The sequence below is a fragment of the Erinaceus europaeus genome, chromosome 14, assembly GCF_950295315.1.
Source record: "Erinaceus europaeus chromosome 14, mEriEur2.1, whole genome shotgun sequence".
Taxonomy (NCBI): domain Eukaryota; kingdom Metazoa; phylum Chordata; class Mammalia; order Eulipotyphla; family Erinaceidae; genus Erinaceus; species Erinaceus europaeus.
In genome coordinates, this window is record NC_080175.1 from 94310248 (window position 1) to 94329520 (window position 19273).

Below are 19273 nucleotides of genomic sequence, written 5' to 3' on the forward strand. Positions count from 1 at the left end.
CTGTTCATTATTTTAAAAAAAATTATTTTATTTTGTTTTATTTTGCCTCCAGAGTTATTGCTGGGGATTGGTGCCTACAATATGAATCTACCACTGCTCCCGGGGGGCTATTTTTTTCCTCTTTTGCTGCCCTTGTTTTACTGTTGTTGCTGTTGTTGGATAGGTCAGAGAGAAATGGAGAGAGGAGGGGAAGACTAAGAGGGGGAGAGAAAGAAAGACACCTGCAGACCTGCTTCACTGCTTGTGATGCAACCTTCCTGTAGGTGGGGAGCTGGGGGCTCGAACCAGGATCCTTACGCTGGTCCTTGCACTTCGCACCATGTGCGCTTAACCCACTGCACTACCCCGCCCGACCCCCTCTGTTCATGATTCTTAGGTGCCACCTACAAAAGAGTGTATTCCATAGTCATCCTCCTTTCTGCTTATCTCACTTAACATGATTCCTTCAAGCTTCCTCCAGGATGCGCAAGGCAAAGCTTTCATTTTACGGAGGAGGTTGAGATTGCTGAAGATAAATGACGTGACTTTGCTTACAGAAATAATCAATCAAATACTATGACAAAATCCAGTTCTAAGAGTTTCTAGATCTAACATGAATATGCTATTCTAAGTTATCATATAGTGTTTTTTATAATAAGATTGTCCATTTGCTCATGAAATATTTATATCTGAGGAATATCTGAGGAGTATAATCTGTCTTCCTACATGCACATTAGAGTTCATAGTATAATTGAGTGTGTGTATGTGTGTGTATATTTATATATACAAATATATAATAATTTTTTGATTGCTTCTTAAAAATTTTCTCAAAAATGGACAAATGGAATCAAGAAAAACACTATTTTCTTTGTACCGTTTTTTAAAAAAACACCATATTTATGATTTTATATTTTTATTTATTTATTATTGAATAGAGACAGAGAGAAACTGAGAGGGAAAGAGGAGAGACACGGAGAGACACCTGCTGCCCTGCTTCACCACTCTTGAAGCTTTCGCCCTACCGGTGGGGACCAATGATTCGAACTCGGGTTCTTGTGCCCTGTAACCTGTGCACTCCATCAGGTGTGCCACAGCCTGGCCCCCTCAAGAGCAACAGTTAAAATTAATGATAATTTTATAGCTAGCTTAATGTCACCTTGAAAATATGTCATTATGAATTGAACATATAAAGTGATGTGTGATATAGTCAGCTGAAAGCAAACAGCATGTGCGATAGAACGGTAGGGTTGACTGTCAGGTATCCTGTGAACACCACCTGACCACTTCTTTCTCTTCAAAGACCAGCAAAGACTGTGCTCTGGTAGCACAGTTTATATATGTTTTTGCTTTTAATTAATGTCTCATATATGAGAAAATGTTATTTCCCTCGAGATCATGAATGTTAAGCATTATGAGAACAATTGTAAAAATGTAAATGAATAAATCACTGTAAACGTTGCTAAGGGTTGATTCCTCATAAACAAGGAACAACATATGAACTGAAAATCCGGATTTATTAGTTTATATGCCTGCTTATATATCACATGTATATCACAGGTATACAGAAAAAAAGAAAGGTATGGAGAGAATATATTATATATATAATATATTCATTTTATTATTCTTTCCTTTTCTGTATGTTTGACGTAAACAATGTAAGTTTATAAGTCAACAGGGTGCAAAGACTGGAGATAAGCATAATAATAATCATCATCAAAAATATATATGCCACGAACAATATTTAAACTATTTAAATATCTGTAGGAATAAAAAACTGGTAATCTCAAGTTTCAGGAATTCTTATACCCAAATGATTTCTCAAATTCATTCTATTGAATAATTTTTTTCAAAAAAAAATAAGGAAGTATTACTACTAATTTAATAGCCTAGTTTTCCTTGCTTATTATCAAACATAAGTTGCAGACTGGAGATTTGAATTACAGCTAGCTGAATCATTTGAAATGCTAAGCGAAATGGCAGAAAAAAAAATCAGAAACCAAAGGAAAAGAAGAAAAATCACATTTGCAAAATCAGCAGGGGAGACAAATACTATTTGCCAAATTTGTCCAGGAAGATAATTCTATCACTTAGCATTCCTGGCCACAGAGAAAGATCTTACAGGTAGTACACTAATGAATACTGAACAGGAGGAGGGAAAACCAAGTAACTTTGAGAGTATCATTGAAGGATGATGACTGATCTGAAATTCCAGATGTGAATATGGTCTTAACAGGTATGACTATCAACAAATCCAGTGTTGCCCCTAGTCTCAGCCTCTGTACAGGACTCTCTGTGGAATATTCAGATCAATACCTCAGCACTATTCTGAGTCTCTTTTCTCCCCAGAAGAAAGGCAGTATCCTCTAAAGTAAAACATAAATAGCCTTCTCCTTTCTCCTCTAGCTCCATGACAACCTACTCTTGCTAGATCCAGGAATAAAGACTAGACACAAAGCTTGGGAGCTATTTCAAGCTGCTCATGGGAATAGCCTTGCACACAATCCCCAAGCAACATCATCAGTGATACATTTCAGTTCAGTACAGCAGCTCTAAGCATGCAGTCTCAAACTAAAGGCGTGGACCAAAGACTACACTCTGCTCATAGCACTTCACCTCTTGGTCCTAAATCCTTAAAACAAAAAGTGTGATTGCTTATTAAAAATAAAATATTTTAAAAGCTGCCATTCTTCTATGCCCAGAGTTCATCTTAATGATTCCACCATACCAGATATAGTTTATCTATTCCCCCTTTCATTTTTAGCACCAGCTCCAATGGTCAGTTAGGTAATGGACTATTTGGGAACTCAGTAAGCCCTTAAGTCTAATGGTCATTAAGTCTTTCTGTTTCCTTGACTGAAAGATTATGCTACAAAGAAAAAGCTTGGATAAAGTAAAATGATAACCAGTTACAATCAAGAGATGTGATTTTCTCCAAGAGAGGACATTTACTTAAGTTACATTCACCACTTACAGAAGAAGTGCTAAATTGATTTCTTCATAATATGTTATAGAATATATATATATGTATATATATATATATATATATTTTTCCCCCCCTGGAGTTGTACAAGAAAGGAAAACAGTATGTGCAGTGGCAGCATATCACATAAAAATAAATAGTTGCTGTCTTGTGATTTGTGTTTCCATGGGAACTCCAAGTCTTCCACATGGAGCAGAGATGCGTTTCTAGTAGTTTACATTTATTTTTTATATTATGGATCAATATTTAGTGGTTTAGACCCAATCTTCACACTAAATTATCTATGTACACAAGAATGGATCCAATCCAGAGTTGCGACTAACATATATAAATATATAGCCACACAGTCTCAGGATTAAACTTTTCTACAAAGATCTTCCCTCTCATTGGCTCACCTAACAAATGCAATTACATAAGCTCAACAGTTTGAAAATGACTTAATTCCCAATCGACCTCATCATCAGTCTTCCAGAATTCAGTGAACTCATGGATACTTCTTCGTGCTTACTAAGATGCATACTCACTAAAAAGTGGCTGTAGGGGGCCAGTCGGTAGTGCAGTGGGTCAAGTGCACATGGTGCGAAGCACAAGGACTGGTGTAAAGATCCTGGTTCAAGCCCCTATAGGGGGGTGAAGCAAATCTGCAGGTGTCTACCTTTCTCTCTGTCTTCCATTCTTCTCTCTGTCCTATCCAACAACAACAGCAGCAATGACAACAATAACACTCCAGGAGCAGTGGATTCATAGCAAAAGTACCAGAACCAGCAATAACCCTGGAGGAAAAAAAAAAAAAAAAAAAAAACAAGTAGCTCTAGATTCACAAACCTTTTCCATCTATCTAACACAAATGAAATCCCAAAGAAAGTAAGTCGATAGTGATGACTAGCAACAGGTTATTGACTTTACTCACAGAAATATATATGAGAGAGAGAGAGAGAGAGAGAGAGAGAGAGAGGAGTTTGACCACAGAACCAAAGCTTCCTTCAGCGCCAAAGAGGCTGGACTTGAGCCTGTGTTTCAGTCGCAACAAAGCAAACGCTAGAAGAAGAAGAAGTGCACTTTCCAACTGAACTATTTTGCTGGCCCTACTCAGAGTGATACTATGTTATATGACACAACCATTTCTGCATGCTTTCCATTCACATTAGTTACCTAGTGTCCCATTATCAATACAAAGAAAAAAGGATAAACCTAAGCTCATATTTAACTAGCAAACTATAGTGTTACCTCAGTAATTAAAACAACACATCTACTGAATGCTACAGTTTATTTCTATGCCTGAAACAGATTCTCCAGCTAACTGTGATTTCTAATTTGACAAATAAATCAGCATAATGAAAGTCTTCTGTTCTCTCTGGCCTTACTTAAAAACTTTTATAATATTATTGTTCCACTGAAGATGACATGATGTGTTAAACATCAAGAAGCAGATGCTACTATGATTCCATCCTGAACTCCTTGTTCACCTCACCAATGTTTCCTGGACCCCAACTTCCCCAGAGCCCTTCCCCACTAGGGAAAGATAGAAACAGGTTGGGGGTGTGGATCAACATGCCAACACCCATGTCCAGCGGAGGAGAAGCAATTATAGAAGCCAGACCTCCCGCATTCTGCACTCCAAGAAGATATTGGTTCATAATCTCAGAGGGTGAGAAATAGAGAGGGAAGATGACCAGAGGGCTGTGAACTCTACTTCCATCAGGACCCAGAGAGAGAAGAGGGAAGCAGAAGGATGCTTCAAAGTAGTAACAGCAGGTGTGACCTAGACAGGAAGACAAGGTTGGACCACAGGAAACAAAAAAAAAAAGAAACAGGCAAATGTATCTAATTACAGATGATGAACAATGCTAGATATAATACTCAACCCATATATGATCCCGGGAGAACTACTGCACTTTCCAATGGAGGGAATGAGGACACAGAACTCTGGTGATGGGGAAGGTGAGGAATTATACCTGTGTTATCTCACAACTTTGTAAATCAATATTAAGTCACTGCTACTACGACGACGACTACTATGACTACGACTAGTAATAATAAAATGAAGCAGAAAATGGCTGACTTTTCCCTTCTTCTTCTAGTGTTTGCCCTTCTTCCGTAGTCAGTCAACAGTGTCAGGTTGAGCCTGATGTAAAGTTTCGAGACCTCCTTTGAATCTGGAGAGGTGGCAGTCGTTGACTATGTGGGTCACAGTCTGTCTGGAGCCGCAGGGGCAGTTCGGGTCGTCTCTGGCTCCCCAGCGATGGAACATAGCGGCGCACCGGCCATGGCCTGTTCGATAGCGATTGAGGAGGGCCCAATCATAACGTGCTAGGTCAAAGCCGGGTTGGCGCTCGCAGGGGTCTGTGATGAGGGGTTTGTTCTTTACCTCGGCTGACTGCCAGCTCTGTTTCCAAGAGACTGGAACAGAGAAGGTCAGTGTAGGCATAGGGGACCAGATTGGGTGACGAGACGTCAAGCGTTGGACAGGGTGGGCGAAGATATCCGCGTATATTGGCAGGTCTGGTCGAGCGTAGACGCGGGAAATGAACTTAGATGATGCCGCATCCCGACGAATATCTGGCAGGGCGATGTTGCTGAGAACTGGCAGCCATGGAACCGGGGTGGAACGGATGGTTCCAGAAATTATCCTCATGGAGGAATATAATTTGGAATCGACCAAGTGGACATGGGGGCTACGGAACCATCCTGGGGCACAGTATTCTGCAATGGAATAGCATAATGCCAGAGAGGATGATCGTAGTATGGAAGCGCTCGCGCCCCATGAGGAGCTGGCCAGTCTTGCAATGACGTTATTATGACTTTTCCCTAACTTTGATTAACAATATGAAACTAGGCTTGTTTGCCATGGTTCCTCTGAAGCCTCCACTGTATTTAGACAGCCCCATTCTATGGAGAGTTGAGTTCAGTGAGTCAGTATGTTAACTGTGTGCTCTGGGAATCAAGAAGTTCTTGCCTTCTCCAGTTTGCCAGGTAATGAGACTCACTAGTGGAGATCAAGGCACTGCACCAGAATCTTATCAGCAGAGTGAGATGTGCAATAAAATGCAGTTGTTTTTTTTTTAATGAATAACAAATTAATGAAAAAAAAAACTTTTACTGGTTTTCTGAGCCAAATCTACCCACAGACAGATATCATGGGGCGATGTCATAGCCAGTTAGCCTGCAAGAGGTAATGAGAACAGATGGCATAGTGAGGCCTTTTCGGAAGTGAGGCTAGCCGATTTCTACCAACCCTTTCACCCCCCACCCCCATCAAGAGGAAATAAACTAAAATTGGCTCCGTGTCACTCAAAAATGACAGTACTTTGGATTTCTCCTCCATGATCTTTTTTAGCCTTGAGGCAGATATGACAGGCGCCTTATTAAATTCCAAAAATAAATGTGGAGCAAGAAGGCCATGAATTCCAATGAGACATCCAACTTGTTAAGATGCGATATGCATAAAACTGGATTCTCTTTAGTTTTAGCCACCATCCTCATCATTTCAAATAAAACCAGAGATGGAACAGCTGATACCATCAAGTAAGCAAAATCAACTCAAAGATCCTTTTAAATGAGAATTAACTATTCATTTGTTCACAGGTACTCAAGGTGAAAATCCCCAAAATATCTCCATCAATATCTGGGGCATGAAAGCAAAGACTGTGGATGGAAGATGTTCCCCGCTGTGCAACAATATTCCCAGCTGTCTACTGGTAGCTCCTTGCGTAACCTCAGTGAGGTTTGTGGATTCCTGCCATGGTACAGACTATGTCCTTCTGTCTGTATTTTTACATCTTAAACTAACAGAGTCTTCTTCAGGACCAAAAGTTTGATTTCACCCATTTCTATCCCCTAAAATCTCCTTTCAGCCACAGCTCACTCACAACCAGAAGAGAGTCTCTTCCTTCTGAGCTTTTAGAGTGCAGGCCTTATTCATCTATTTGGCACTTCATTCATTCACTTATTCCTACTCCTATGTAGCACGTTTCTTCTCATGGAAACATAAAGTCCTTCCTTTACTGGAAAGTGAATATTTTAGGCCTTGTACTTACTGGGAACTCAAAAATGTTAGCGTAAAAACAAAGAACAAATATAACGACCCAGTCATTAGGGCAGTTCCTTGTTCTTACTAGTTCGTCAAGAACTTTAGATATGTGCATCTAAGAAGCTATCTCAGTACCAACATGTGTAGATTTCGTACTGTAGATAATAGGAGGATCCAGGTAGTGGTACACCTGATAAAACACATGTTACCATGTGCAAGGAACAGCATTCAAGTCCCTGGTCCCCATCTAGAGGGAGGAGCTTCATGAGAGTGAAGCTATGGTGCAGGTGTCTTTCTTTACAGCTCTCTCTCGATCTATCTCTCCCTTTCAATTTCTCTTGATATATATGGCTGCTGGGAGCTCTGTATTTACCATGCAGGCACTGAGTCTCAAAGATAACTGTAGTAGGAAGAAAGGAAGTGAAAGACATAAAGGTAGGAGAAGGGAAGGAGGAAGTTAGGATTGAGGGAAGGAAGGAAGGAAGGAAGGAAGGAAGGAAGGAAGGAAGGAAGGAAGGAAGGGAGATTTTGATTATGATTCTTTTCATTGATACAGTTGGAGGGTAGCAAGAAGACTCTGGGAATACTAGGAGAAACCCTATGATTAATTCCACTTAATGATAAAGAGCATTTCCCTGATATTAGTATCATGTAAAATACTCTCAATGATATGACATCCACATATTCCATTTATATAATATGAAGACACAGCTACAAAGCAGGTAATATGAGACTAGTAGGTCAGAAAACAGAAACTCTGAAACAATAAATCACTTGTGTGAGACACAAGCCCCCCCCCCCCAAATGTCAATACTGGGGCTCTATATTGGTGACAAAAGCATTTCACAAAGCACAAATGCATCTGTCAAAGAAATTAGGGGAGGCTTGACTAGCAAGATCATGCCACTATATCTAGAGTAGTTATGCAGTTTTATCTAGATGATTTTCTTTAGAATTAACAACCAAGGCTCTGAGCCACCTTCCAAGTCAAGCTCCAAGTTTCTCTAGCAGAGCCTTCAGCCTCAGACCAGGCTACTCAGACAGATATTTCTGTAAATTCCCTAGTCTCAGGTCTTTGGGGGGAAATCATGGAGGTTTTAATCAGTACCACAAGACAAATGCAATTCTGATCCAAATAGTAAGTCAGATGTCTAAAGGGACCTTTTATGTTCACCTGATTTTGTTGAGATATATATATCCTCTAAAATGGTTTACAATATGTTCATGTACAATATAAAATGTGTCTTGCCTCAAAAGCTGAATAAGGGCAAGAGACTGGCAGACTTGAACGATGACTCCTCAGTCACTATCAGGCCACCCCATCAGCGGGGGCCCTAGTCGGGGAGTCCTGAGATTCCCAAACAGACATGATGGGCCTAGACCTCAAATAAATCCCTCTCTCCATTGTTACTGGTCATCTCTATCAGGAACAAGAAAAGAGACCCCTTTGTGGGCCCCATCAGTTGTCCTCTCCCTGCTTTGGATTTTAATCTATACTTAAAGAATATGCCCTTCCGTTATTCCTTCCATGTGTATTTTCCACTTTTCTGTTGACGCTCAGTAAGAAGCTGTTTCAGAAAGAACATTTGTTGTTTATGCCACACTCGGGTAAACAAGCAATGTCACTGTTGATATGATGGCATGTCTATAGTGAAGATGGATGCAAAGGAGAATTCCAAACACTGGGTAAATTACTGCAGTAAACTGCAAAAGAGAATATACTCAGGATAACAATAGCAGCAAAGGCAATTTTTGGATCATTAGTCAATACTTCCTACATCATAGATTCAAATCACTTTGTATGCATGATTATTTCTTTTCAAAGGTATTAAGGTATATTATATCTCACATAATAATAAGCTTGACTTGCCAACAATTTGGTTAGAAAACTAAGCTTTAGAAAATAAGATGCAATTCTTTATTCTACTAGGTACCATAATTTGTCCTCTTGGTTACATTATTCTATTATATTTTTTCCCTGGCACAAATATAAATGTATCCAATTTTACTTGAAATGTGTGAATCCTTAACACTATCAACTCCTGCCAACTGTAATGCATAAGGCAATAGATATTTCAGCTTGCTATCTGAGTTCTCTTTTCTGAGTATAAAAATAAAAGAAAATCAGGAGTCAGGCGGTAATGCAGCAGGTTAAGCGCAGGTGGTGCAAAGCATAAGGACAGGCTAAGGATCCTGGTTCGGAGCCCCTGGCTCCCCACCTGCAGGAGGATCACTTCACAAGCAGTGAAGCAGGTCTGCAGGTGTCTATCTTTCTCTCCCCCTCTCTATCTTCCCCTCCTCTCTCCATTTCTCTCTGTCCTATCCAACAACGATGACATCAATAACTACAATGTCTGTGTTGATCTTTAACTCTCTAGAAAATAATAAAGATTGTTCAATAGTCACTGAAATAGATAAAAACCTCTTTTTGATTTCTTATGCACTTGGTATTTTAGATTCCAATCACAGAATGGATGACTGATACAAATGGATGCTTTTTTTAAATACTTAGTTTGCTTCCTGCTATTGACCAATCATACTGCAGATGTGGAAAATATAGAATTAGAGGTCAGAAGATTGATGTTTTCATACTAGCTTAGCCACTATTTATTTCCTATGTGGGCTCTCCACTCAACTCAACTTTTCTGCAACACATTTTTTTTTCACCATCAGTTGAGATTTGTAATGATTTACCTTCATTTTTATCAAAGTTAAATAGCTTATTGTTTTTTTTTTACATATTATCCCAGTCTTGGCATGTAGAGGAACTCTACATACATAGCCATTTAAAATGAAAACATGTTATTGAAAACAGCATTTTCTTCTCTTTATCTAAATAGAAATGAGACTTGGGAGTACGAAAATCATGACTCCGAAAAACATAAAGAGAGAAAAAAATAAAAGAAGATCATTTGTTTACACGGTCATCAAAACCATTAACAAGACAGGTAAGACATGCTCACCTAGACTTCGTGAGATTCCCTAACCTATGAGAGAAACATCAGGGGAAAAAATAGTGAATATGTCTGTAGCTGAAATCTAGGAAAATTACTAGATTATGGTGGGTATTTTTGGCTGTGTTTACAGTTCCCTGTGAGGCCTGGGGTGCTATGGAAAGATACCATAGGTCTCCTTGAACTTACCTATTCAACTTTCCTTTTGCTCTGTCCTATCTGGGTCCTAAAGAATAATATTGCATCTGCCGACCACAACCTAACCAACGCAACGATGGCCACCTCAACATGCTTCACCTCAGACTGTGTCCAGAGACCTCACGTGTGGAATGACAACCCTTCAGCTTCATTACTCGGGTGAGACCTTTCCTTTCATAGTATACTCTAATTCCATCTCAGGTGGTTCACTTTCTAACAAAGTCCCAAAACCTAGATATACACCAGTTTCTGTGAGAGAGAGCTTATGTTCACACGTATCCATAAACTACTGCAAAATATATACCTGAAAGCAGAAGTACACTAGAGTTTGCAGTGAGTACCTCCCTAACACTTCCTCTCCACTATTCCAAGCTTTGGGTCCATGATTGCTCAACAATTTGTTTGGCTTCGTATGTTAACTCTCTTTTCAGTCATCAGGATGCCGGCCAGGCTTCCCTGGACTGAAGACCCCACCAATGTGTCCTGGAGCTCCGCTTCCCCAGAGACCCACCCTACTAGGGAAAGAGAGAGGCAGACTGGGAGTATGGACCGACCAGTCAACGCCCATGTTCAGCGGGGAAGCAATTACAGAAGCCAGACCTTCCACCTTCTGCAACCCACAATGACCCTGGGTCCATGCTCCCAGAGGGATAGAGAATGGGAAAGCTATCAGGGGAGGGGGTGGGATATATGGAGATTGGGTGGTGGGAATTGTGTGGAGTTGTACCCCTCCTACCCTATGGTTTTGTTAATTTATCCTTTCTTAAATAAAAAAAAAGAAAAAAAAAGAATGTGCATCCAACTTTATTTGAATTATCAATTTTTTAACATTAGTTTTAAAAGAATGTGTGACATTTTAACAACTTAATATATATGTATATTAAGACTTTAGGGAATATTACATAATTCTCTGGGTATTTGCTACTCCCTTTGTCTGTAGGTAGAAGAAGAAAAGAGATTATCCAGCATAGGATCTGTGTGAGGAGGACACTGCTGCACTGTATGTAGTAAATGCTGACATACACAGGCAGAAAGTATTTGCTAAGATCAAGGGGACCCATTTTCCTAAAAAGTCCCAAAGCTATACATATGCTTTTCAGAAAATTTACATATATATGATGACAAGGAGTAATAGAAAGGTTATTTTTAGTCTATGAAATGGAATATTTCTCAAAACAAAAAAAGACAGAAAAGGTCATGGGAATCATAGTAAAGAATGGCCATGGAGCAGAATGCTAGCCTGGCTGCTTGAACACACACACATTCTACTGCACATGGACTTGCGGTCAGGCCCTCAGTCCTCACCTGGATGGGGGAGTTTCAAGAGTGATGAAACAGGGCCGGGTGGCGGGGTACCTGGTAGAGCACACGTATTGCAATGCGCAGGGACCCAGGTTCAAGCCCCCATCCCCACCTGCAGGAGGAAAGCTTTGCGAGTGGTGAAGTAGTGCTGCAGGTGTCTCTCTGTCTCTCTCTCTATTCCCTTCTTGATTTCTGGCTGTCTCTATCCAATAAATAAAGATAATAAATAAATAAATAAATAACAAGGGCAGCAAAAGGGAAAATAAATAAATAGTGATGAAACAGTGCTACCTCTCTCTCTCCTTGCTTGTCACCCCAACTCTCAATTTCTCTCTGTCTTTACCCAAAATAAGCAAATAATAAAAAAGTCATGCTAGACTGGGAGTATGGACCGACCAGTCAACGTCCATGTTCAGCGGGGAAGCAATTACAGAAGCCAGACTTTCCACCTTCTGTAACCCACAATGACCCTGGGTCCATGCTCCCAGAGGGATAGAGAATGGGAAAGCTATCAGGAGAGGGGATGGGATACGGAGTTCTGGTGGTGGGAATTGTGTGGAGCTGTACCCCTCCTACCCTATGGTTTTGCTAATTAATCCTTTTTTAAATAAAAAAAATTTAAAAAGTCATGCTATTCATTAAAATATTTGACACTGAAATTCACTTTCATTTTAAAATTAAACTATTAATAATTTTGTTATAAACATTCTCAATAAAATTGCAAAATGGATAGTAATAATTCTGATATGAACTATTTTAAGGGACAAGAGATAGTAAAAAGGTTTGAAATGTCAATGCCATATTTTTAATAGAAATTTAGCTCTCCTAGGGGATGCTTTTAAATCATTTTCTTATTCCTATAGGAAACAAGATAGAAATATTATAAAATAAGGCTGGGGAGACAGCATAATGGTTATGCGAAAGACTTTCATGTCTGAAGCTCTGAGGTCCCAGGTTATATTATTATATGCAATATAATAATCCACAGTACCACCATAAGTCAGAGTTGAGAAGTGCTGTGGTCTCTCTTGTCTTTCTCCATATCATTCTCTCTGTATTACTCTTCCATAATAAATAAATAAATTTAAAGCATATTTTTAAATAAACACTGTTAAATCTTTGAGACTCTCTATTCAATATAAATTGAAAGGTTATTTTGCTGATACATATCATTTCAATTTTGGTGCTCTATTAGAAAGAAATATAGGTATCTTTGATTCATGTTTACCTATATGTAGGTAAACTCTATTTGCATCATTAATATTTTTCTTTGTATTACTAAATTCATAATAATCTTGGGAAGGATGAAGACTTTAGGGTAAAACAATGTTTCTTTGATTTTATGGCTCAAGCCAGTATTAATTTCGCTTTTCATATCTTTCATTACTTGTGTATGGCATTTTAAAACCAATTTTTTTTCTATATCGTAATAAGAGTTTCTTCAGATAGTGTTTCCTATAGTAAGTTATAAAATCTACACAAATATGATAAAAACATTTTCCCAATGAACATTTGTTGGGAGATGGTGCAGTAGTAGGTCCTTCCACTTTTGAAACTGACGTGTCCTCTTTTTTAATTTAGACACTTTAATTATCAGGATGCCACAGGGAGTGTATAGTCATGATGGCTAAACATTTGCAGTCACCAAAAATCTCGAGAATCAAAGTAAGGCCACATCTTCCCTTGATGCTGTCATCATCCACCAGAGCTTCAAGGAACCAATCCCAAAAGTCCCCAACTAATAATCAAGAAAGCCCTGTCACTGAGAAGATAAGCTCTAAACAGACACTGTTTGAACCTTTGTCATTGAATTTTTAATTCAGTTTCTTTTTTCAATAAACCCATCCCATCTGATGACTGGCACAGAATGAGTGACTGTTACTTGGACAAAGCCCTTACATAGGTCAACATGAAAATTACAAAAGGAAACAGATAAAGAGATTGCAACTTTTAATTGCAAAATATTCATAAAAATCTTATTCCTTTTAAGTATCTCCCCCTTCTCCTTGGGGGATAAATGTCCATTTCATATGCCAGACACCCTTTAAATAGATGCATATGTATTTGAAAGAATTGGTAAAGAGCAGATTGTCTCTGTGATTGATCTAATTATTTTCTTCTCTGTGCACATTCACATTCAACAACTACAGCATCATTCTAGAAACCAAAAGAATCGCACTGCCTGAAAAGTAGTCACAGACATCCAGGCATGCTCAGTACTCAAATATTTGACCGCACTCTCCCAGAACCATAATCTCACTTCATCCTGACATGAACAACAAGCCTGTGGTGTCTGAGATGGTAATGATGTCACAATCCCAAGGGCAGAGTGAGAGGAGGGAGGGGAGAGAAGTCCGGTCTGATTTCAATAGACAATATGAGTTGTTGCTCTTCTGTGAATTTTGACAGTGCCTTGAAATGAAGGGAAATTCCTGTTCAAAGCCAGCACAGACAAAGCAATATTAAATATTTAGTTTCCAAAGGCAAAGGCCCTAGGTCCCAAAGCACCAGGGGAAGCTGATGGTCCTCTCTCTAGTTAGACTCTTAGGAGCAAGTGCCAACCACCGCCCTAATTTGGCTATAAAATACAAGGAACATCTTCAGGAATATGGATGAGTCCCATGTTTTTTTCTTAATTAAAAAAGCCACAAGTAAGGTGTCTATATGTTATTGATAAAATATTATGTATTTGTACAAGTACAATTCACTCAGACATATTTTGTATTTTAGATAGGCGATAAGAACCAAATGCATAATAGCTTTATTTAAAGCCTGCTGTCCATGAGAATAGATTTAAGAGACAAAATAGAGACAAAAAAGAGACAAATAAGAGACAAAATGCTCAGACCTCCTTTTCTGTGTGAAAATGTGACAATTATGTATGCTTTCCAGGCAACTTTTCAGCATCTAGAAAGATAATACTAAAGTGTAGTTCAGAAAGCAGAGAGGTACACATGTATTCTACTGGTATATATTGCAATTTGGAATACAGTTTCATAATTATTCATTTCTAGACCTTAATATGGATGTTCAATGCATGGAACATTGTCCCTTTGCATATAATAACAGGCAGGGTGTCTCTGCTTCTGTACCACAGAAAACCTTTGAAGCAGATGCCTTCTTTGTCCTCTGACAACAAAGCTTAATAGTGGGATCTTGTACATTGCACAGAATTACTAATTCATAAGTGGTTTAGATGTGTTACCTATAAACCACAGGACAGCTGAAAACAAAATTTTAATGGACAGCTTTTTTTCACATTATTTAAATTATATTACAACTATTGTACAAATAGATTTCAGGTCACTGATGTTGCCAAACTGTTCAGGATATTATTGACTTGGATTTTCACACATATTAATTGATGTGGAGCAATCAATCCGATTGTCTGTGTAGAGATAAAAATCGACAACGATGATAGATAAAAACTATACAGTATCATCATAGTAGACTTCTTCCCCTATTCATCATTCAAGATAAGTAGGAAGAATATATTTTTATCTATTTATACTTTATGCACATGCCTCAAAGAATTATTTAGACTTAGGAGATATAGAATAGGATCTGATACAAATGCCACCGGTAAATAAATTACGATTGCTCACAATGAAGAACATCTCCTACCCTTTGAAATTAGACACCATATGGCATGAGCAAACAAATGAACAGAAATTTATCACCATTGCCACTGCAAATGATCATACACATATGCATCTATATACATATATGCAGTCTTATTTAATTAATACCTGTATTCATTAAACATAAAAATGAACAGTGAATCCACAGTGAGAAGGACAGACTCAGTATGATTGTTGAAGCAGGATTTTTATGAGGAAAGTAAGCATGATGAAAGAGATAGGTTCAAGAAACATCTGGAGGAATAGTGAGGGTTTTCTGTAATTAGCCTTGTAGTTCAGAAAGATAATTTCTGATTTGTCTGGGAGGGGAGATTATAAGGAAGTTTATCAAAGACTATGAATGGCATATGGTGAAGTTTTGAACTAAACTTATGATTTGGAGGGGAAGACCAAGTGTCTTTTGCAGAAGCTTGTAAAAAAGAAAAATCAATCAGTGTCATAACTGACTCAGTGGAAAGGCTGAACTTTGTAATTCAGGCTTCAGAAGAGTTGCCATTGCCATTAGATCCAGTGATGGTTTTATGAAGAATAGATGAGAAGTGTGAGGCTAAGCCAGCCAAATCAACTTCATGTGTTGATGGAAGAGTTACAGACCATTTGTATACATACACCCAGTTGAGAACATACATATGGGGGCCAGGCAGTAGTGCATCTGATTCAGAGCACCTATCAACATGCGCAAGGACCTGGGCTCAAGTCCCTGTTCCCCACCTGTAGCAAAGATGTTTCACAAGCATTGAAGCAGGTCTGCAGGTGTCTATTGTTATAGTTGCCTCTATTTTCTCCTCCCCTGTCAATTTCCCTATGTCCTATCTAACAAAATGGAAAAAAAAATGTCCACCAGGATCAGTGGATTCACAGAGCAGACACCACCGAGCCCCAGCAATAACCCTGGACGTAAAATAACAACAAAATAAACCAACAACTAAACACATAAATAGAAGAGAACTTAGTTATGCATAAAGAAGTCAGAGGCATGGAGCTGGAAGTAAAGAGAATGATGAAGTAGTCTGGTCATGCACATATACTTAGAAATTGTGTTTATTATTTAGGGTGACACAAATACAACTATCATCTAGTCTCTACCTTTAAGGAATTAATGGGAAGCACACCCAGGCACACGTACATAAGACAATCAACTATTAGATGAGGATGATAAGATTCAGGTAAGGAGATCTGACACGTGGAGAAAGAAGATTAAAGAAACAGAACAGCGCAAATGAAAGCACAAAATCAGAAACTGCCATAAAATGATGAATGACTCACTTTTAAGTTTGTGTGGAAAAAGGTACAGAAACTCTCAATTGGCACATGAGCATGTCTATATTTGAGTTTTCAGGTAAGCTGAAGTTAGTGAACAATTTTGACCGACACAGAAACAGATGAATAGAAATAAAGATGAGAGTAACTTGTACAATAGGAGCCACAAATAGCAGTAGTAGGAAGAGTATATGAACATGACATTAAATGACAAAGGTCTTAAATACGTAGTATTCAGGGAAGTTGCACTAAATAGCAAAGTAAAGAGAATAACCAAAGACACACAGTTGGGAGCAGGAATAAAAGCAAGAATGGTGAGACGCTACTAAAACAAAATGAAATCCAGAGAACAGAAACTGCTTGGGAGGGTTAGAAGGATATTTAGTAATGTCACAGTAAGAGGCTAAGCTCTCAAATGGCAGAGATCAGACTTTAAGCAGGGATAGCATGAACCAAGATCACCTATATTATGAATAAAATCGTTCCTCTAAACACTGTCTTCTCCGGCATTATCAGTGTCTCCCCCAGCTCTGCATCACTTTATAGAACGTACGTCATTTTCACCACAAGCTGTAACTAAATTTGGGGAATAATTTATACATATTGTCTGCACCTTTCCACTTCCCAGTTGTTTCAATCTGTTTCCAACTCAATGCAGGCACCATGCTTACGAGATTTACCAATTTTTTAAGTTTTTTTTTTATCTTTTCCTTTTGTTATCCTTGTGGTTTATCATTGTGGGTCTGCAGTTTAGTCACCAGAACTACCATATGCCAGCAGCTGAACAGTGAAGAGTACCTCTCTCTCTCCCTCTCCCTCTCCCTCTCTCCCATCCTCCCTCCCTCTCTCTTTCTTTACCTAAAGGTATCTAGGTCAAAATTACATTTGCAGAATACTTTCTATTTGTTTTATTGTTGGATAGGACAGAGAGAAATTGAGAGAGGAGGGATGACAGAGAGGGGGAGAGAGAGACACCTGCAGACCTGCTTCACTGCTTGTGAAAAGGCCTCCCACCCCCCTCCACCCCCCCCCGCTCCCCACCCCCTTCAGCCCACCCCCAATTTTCCCTTTTATATTTGTGTAGCCATTATGCTGTCTGCCCCTCTTATTTCATTGAACTTCTTATCACCAAAAATATATATTTTTCTTGGTCAGTACGACCACTGCCTAATGAAAAAATAGCCAACAGTTTTCTATATAGCAATAGTTTTACTAAATATTTCATGTTAAATCACAAAACTGTTTTCTTTACTAAACTAGTATTAATTTGTGTATTAAGTAAATATTTAAGAAACATTCTTAAAAGAAAACATGAAGTCAAAATCTAGAGGACTCAAATCTCACCCAAATTTTTTCATCAAAAGGAACAATGCCAGATTCAAATAATGTCAGTTTATAAAGTAAATCAGAAATTGTCAGAAATATTGTTTTAGCAATAAACTTTTCAATATTTCTTTTGCTAATGATTTAGAAATGGTTTGAGTTTTGGAGAAAGTTTCACACCATTACAGTTTCCATGAGAGTAGAGTAAACCAGTTAGTTCCTTTTCCTATAAGAGAATTTGAAAATGAAACTAGTTGCTCAAATCAGTACTTTACAATTTGCTGAGAGCACTGATATAAAACTCGACTGATGTAAAATTAATGTACTTTAATAAATAGTCCATTTGATGCATCTATCTGTAGTATTAATACTTTCCATTTCCTTTTCATCATTGCTTTTGGCAGACTCTACTGTTGCATTAACATTTGCCTTCAAGAAAATCTAGGCTGTCAGGGAAACCCCATAGAGGTATTGTGCCAGACTTTCAGGGCTGAGGTGCCAGGGGTCTGAAGTTTAGTCACCAGAGCTACCATATGCCAGCATCTGAGCAGTACTTTCTCCATCTCTGTCTCTCTCTCTCTCTCTCTCTCTCCCTCTCTTTCTCTCTCTTTCTTTCCCTAAATATATCTAGGTCAAAACTACTACTTTCTATTTGTTTTATTGTTGTTTTTAATGGTACTGTTTACCTGTTTTAAAACATAGTCTAGCTAGGAAAGATTCAGTAGTAGCTCCGGTGTTCTCTGATACAACTAAAAGCTGTGCTTCCTAGCACCACAGGGACAGTAACATTTTTCATTCATCAAACAAAGCAGTCATTGTATCTTTGTATACACTATCTCTTTATGTAAAAGATGTATTTGCTGTTTACTTGATAAGAAAAGAGAGAAGAACAGAGAGAGAGAGAGTTCTTAGTACCAGTTTGGTATATGTGATGGCAGGGCTTGAACCTGCTACGCTCAAACTCTGCTCACTAAGCACTTTCCCTGGACACACTATCTTGTGTTTTTCCAATTATCTCACACAGTAAGTTTAAATAATGCTTTTATTATTTACCTTTGGAGTAAGAATTGATGTAACTTTTATTGCAGAGGAAATTTTCAATTCACATTATTAGGGAAAAACAATAAATTCCTGGTTTCAAAATGTAAAATGTTTTACCTTAAAAGAAACACAGATATAAAACATAAAACACTTTCTTCTTGGGGAGTCGGGCTGTAGCGCAGCGGGTTAAGCGCAGGTGGCGCAAAGCACAAGGACTGGCATAAGGATCCCGGTTCGAACTCCGGCTCCCCACCTGCAGGGGAGTCGTTTCACAGGTGGTGAAGCAGGTCTGCAGGTGTCTATCTTTCTCTCCTCCTCTCTGTCTTCCCCTCCTCTCTCCATTTCTCTCTGTCCTATCCAACAACGACTACAACAACAATAATAACTACAACAATAAAACAACAAGGGCAACAAAAGGGAATAAATAAATAAAATAAATAATTTTAAAAAAAATTTAAAAAACACTTTCTTCTAACTTCTGATGCTTAGCAGTTATTTATCAACAGAACTTTTCAAATGAGCCTTGTAGATCAATTTTATGTTTAACTACACAGATAAGAAGTGA

At 38.5% G+C, this 19273-nt stretch overlaps 1 protein-coding gene across 16 annotated transcripts in view; it reads right to left on the reverse strand.

Moving 5' to 3' along the window:
* The window catches only part of ROBO2 (roundabout guidance receptor 2), a 1295155-nt gene that overhangs the window by 397162 nt on the left and 878720 nt on the right, over positions 1-19273 (reverse strand). The window lies entirely within an intron of this gene.